Source organism: Oryzias melastigma, linkage group LG16, assembly GCF_002922805.2.
Source record: "Oryzias melastigma strain HK-1 linkage group LG16, ASM292280v2, whole genome shotgun sequence".
NCBI classification, from domain to species: Eukaryota; Metazoa; Chordata; class Actinopteri; order Beloniformes; family Adrianichthyidae; genus Oryzias; species Oryzias melastigma.
The window spans coordinates 14904992-14909434 of record NC_050527.1 but is presented as its reverse complement, the minus strand read 5'-3'; positions in this window follow the sequence as shown (position 1 = coordinate 14909434).

The following is a 4443-nucleotide window of genomic DNA, read 5'->3' as shown; positions in this document are numbered from 1 at the left end:
GTAACTTTTTATCCACAACAGTGTTGGTTAAAGACACAAAAAATTGACACGTGTTCAGGAAAGAAGCACCTTTTTTCCACTGTCTCAAATTCGATCCACTCATTTTTAACATGATGTTATTGTATTAAAAAGAATTAATTATCAAAAATATTTAATTCTTTAAATACAGCAAGTTTAAAAAAAAAAAAAACGAATAACATGAGATCAGTTATTTTGCCATAAAGTTTAGAAAATTTGCTAAAGAAATTTCCTGCCAAAAGTGTTTTTTAGATTCCAAAGAAGCAGCCATTTTGAAATGAGCAGGAAAAGCCCTTCTACTGCCTCTAGTGGACTGATGATGAACTACAGAACAGAAAACATGGAGCAAGTTCCATAAAGTTTTGATCATGCTAATTAGATAGGGGTCTTAAAAATGAATGTATCAAATATGATACAAATAGTCACATGATTAATACTAAGCATATTTTTGGTTATCTGGGTGAAAAGTTTTACCTTTTGAAAGAAATTCATTGAAAATCCACATCCTCATCTTATCTCCTTTTCCTCTCTTCTCTTTCCACTGAATGTTCATTTTTTTCCACACCAGCTTGGTCTTTTTATGTCAGTTCACTTCGTTTTTGTCAACATGCGGTGTGATTCATCATCTCAATCTCTCTCTTCGTTCCCTTTTTTCCTCCGTTCACACCGTCTCCATCCTTCTCTCGCTTCTCTCTCCAAAATCATGGTGTGGAATTGCCGACAGAAGAGTGCCTGCTGTTTTTCCTGACACACTCTTCCTCCCCTAAATCAAAACCAACTAAAGGCGAAATCAGGTTATTACCTTAGCTGCGTTTCCTCCCCTCCGCCCCCTCGCTTGTTCTCCCATTTTTGCACAACGTCTATGAAATTTTACACTTTCTAAAGAAAGGCCAGCTGCTCAGCAAGACGAACAGGTGTGATGAGGATTTGAAAGGGACTTGCTGCACAAATAAGTCCAAAAAATATATTTTTTTTAAATATTGAAGTGTGAGATGGATTTCTGACAGACTGGGTGTGTGTGCTTTCCTCAGACTGCCTTCAAAGGGCACACGTTGTGCCTCTCACCCACACACTGTCTCATCATGTGTGGGAGTGTTGCACACATCCTTATGGGTAAGTGTGTTTTTTTAAGTCTTTCTCCTCAAAATAGAAATTAAAATCTAGAAAAAATTATACATGAACCGCTAATGATACAACTAAAAAGATTATTTAAAAAGTTGAAGACCCACTCCGATGAAAACCGTGTTTTTGGTGTTTTTAACATGTTCCTGTACATTTTTTCTAATGATAAAAGACATATACACTGCTAAAAAAAATAAAGGAAACACCTAAACAGCTCAATGTTACTCCAATTCGATCACAACTGTGTTATCAAACTGTTGAATTAGGAAGCAACACTGGCCAACAATCAACTTCACGTTTTTGTTCAAGTGGAATAGACAACAGGTAGAAATAATAGACCATCAGCAAGACACCTCCAATAAAAAAGTAGTTCTTCAAGAGTTGACCACAGACCACTTCTGTCCTCATGTTTTCTGCCTGATGCTTTGGTGACTTTAGAATGCCCACAGTGTTGTCACTCCAGTGGTACCTTGAGACATCATCTACAACCCACACAAGTGGACCAGGTAGTGCTCCTTATCCAGGTTGGCACATCAATGCGAGCTGTGGCAAGAAGGTTTGCTGTGTCTATGTCCAGAGCATGGAGGCGCTATCAGGGGCAGAAAGCTTGTATCAGGACCACTACCCCCTTTCTTTGTAGCAAGGAGAAACAGGAGGTGCACTGCCAGAACCCTGCAAAATGACCTCCAACAGGCCACAAATGTGGATGTGTCTGCTCAAACTGTTAGAAACAGACTCCATGAGGATGGTATAAGGGAGTTGTGCTTATAGCCCAACAACGTGCAAGACTTTTGGCATTTGCCATTGAATACCGAGATTGCCAAATTCGCCACTGGCGTCCTGTGCTCTTCACAGCAGTTTCACACTGAGCACTTGGGACAGACATGACAGAGTCAGACGGTGTGGAGAACGTTCTGTTGCTACAACATTGTCCAACATTACCGGTTTGGCAGCGGATCAGAAATGGTTAGGGGTGGCATTTCTTTGGAGGGCCTCACAGCTCTCCATGTACTCACCAGAGGTACCATTAAGTACCAAGATGAGATTCTCAGACACCTTGTGAGACCGTATGCTGGTGGGATTGGTTCTGGATTCCTCCTATTGCAAGAAAATGCAAGTCCTCATGAGGCTGGAGTGAGTCAGCAGTTTCTACTGGATGAAGGTATTGATGTAATGGACTGGCCTGTCCATTCCCTAGACATTAATCTAATTGTGCACATCTGGGACGTCACGTCTGGGCCCATCCACCAACGCCAGGTTGTACCACAGACAGTCCAGGAGTTGGTGGATGCTTCGGTCCAGGATTGTGAGAAGATCCCCCAGGAGAGCATCCGCTGTCTCATCAGAAACATACCCAGACGTAACCTGGTCCGTGGAACTTAGAGGCCACGCCCACTACTGAGCCTCATTTTGACTTGTTTCAAAGACATAAAAGTTGTTTCAGTCTGCAGTGTGTTTTTCCACTTTATTTTGAGAATGATTCCACATCCAACCTCCATAGGCTAAAACATTTAATTTCTGTTAATAATTTTGTTGTGGGTGTGTTGTCAGCACAAACAAACATGTTCATTATAAACTGTTTAACATTAATATTTCAAGGTGTTCCCTCTACTCTTTTGAGCAGTTTATAAAAGAAAGTTAAGGTTGAAGTTGCATTTCTGAGAGTTTATTCAATTGATTTAGAATCAGAAGCAGACAAAAACAATAAGTAAAAGCTTGAAGGTGTGACGTACAAGCCACAAGCTCCCCGTTCCACTCCATTCTGATGCATCCACTTGTAGACAAATAGATCTATGAACTATGTTTTCCTTGTCTGAGCTGGTATTTGGCTAAAAACAGTTCGGCTGGATAGCTCTAAAGTTACACACCATTTTTGTTGCACTGCTAATGTTAGGTTGGGGTTGTGAGGGCTGTAAGCTAGAGGGAGTGCAAGTAAATAGATGGGTGATGGAAAGGGGGCGGGCTTACTCCACACCAACACTCCCACCCACAACTTTCTAATGAACCACACAGGTTTTGGCCAAAAACGGCACGATCTTAATTAAAAGAACACTGGGAGCACTTTGAAAATAGTCAGAAGATGGAATCCAACAAGAAAAAATACAGAAAAAGCCGAGCAATGACGTGAAAAGGATGGAAAAAGTTCCGAGAAACAAATCCGGCTAAAAGGTTGAAAGAGAATAGCCCCAAAACACAAAGGGCAGCCAGTAAGCAACATGGCAAGCAGACATAAACAAGCGCAGCCAAAGACGGATGATGAAGCCGAAGGAATGGCTGTATCGATGATGAATGCCCGGCAGTGATGACGGATGAATGACTGATTGGAGGAGAAGAGGAGGAGGAGGACGGCGCCGTAAACAGGAGAGGAGAGGTTCACGAGGAGGGCACATCTGCGGGAGGTAGGAGGGATGGTAAATTGTTATGCAAAAGATGAAAGAAAGTCGAAATGAAGTAAACTTTATGTAACCTTGAATAATGTTTGAAAGGGGAGCAGCGAGGAGAGAAAAGCAAACACAGAGGAAGAGCGCATGAAAGAATAAATGTTTTTGGAGGGAGAATAAACAGAAAATAATGAAAAGATGATTGTACTGTAAATAATTGACTCTTTATTTTGCAAAAATGCCAACAAAGCTGGATGTCGTCATTTGATGAAAAGCGCTCCAACACATTCTCTCAATTTTCCACAGCTGCATGCTTCTTGTAACACAATAGCCTAAACGTCAATTGTAGAATCAAAAAAATATTTTTTTTTCACTTGAATATGATTTGATTTCCTTTAATGTCATGGATTAAAGCACTTTACAAGGATACATTTTCTGTCCCTCTTATTCAGTGAATGAACAAAAAGGCTGTAAAGTGGTGAAAGTTTGACATGATCCATCAGCAGAACTCTCCCTGAAGGATCTTTAGAGTTTACATAGGAGTGAATAGTGAGAGTGTCATGTGTGAACAGTTCTGACATGAAGGTACCCTCATCAAAGTATGAAAAGATCAATTCATAATACAAAGAAATAAAAATGGTCTTTAAAATAGTCTTTAAAAGTCAATATCCATATTTTATTTTTATTTAAAATAAAGAGCTTTCAGTTAAAAATATCATCAAAATAACTTGCTAGATTTACCTATTTCTGTAACCAAATGCATTTTTGTGGTTTATTTGTATAAAATTGAATGTTAAAATATGCAAACTATTTGTGCAAAGTTTGACTGGATTCATGGATTGAAATTTAAATTTGTTGTTCTTTTTATTAATAATGATTTGGAGTTTAACAAAAAACATTTGGATTTTTTTTTCTTTAATTT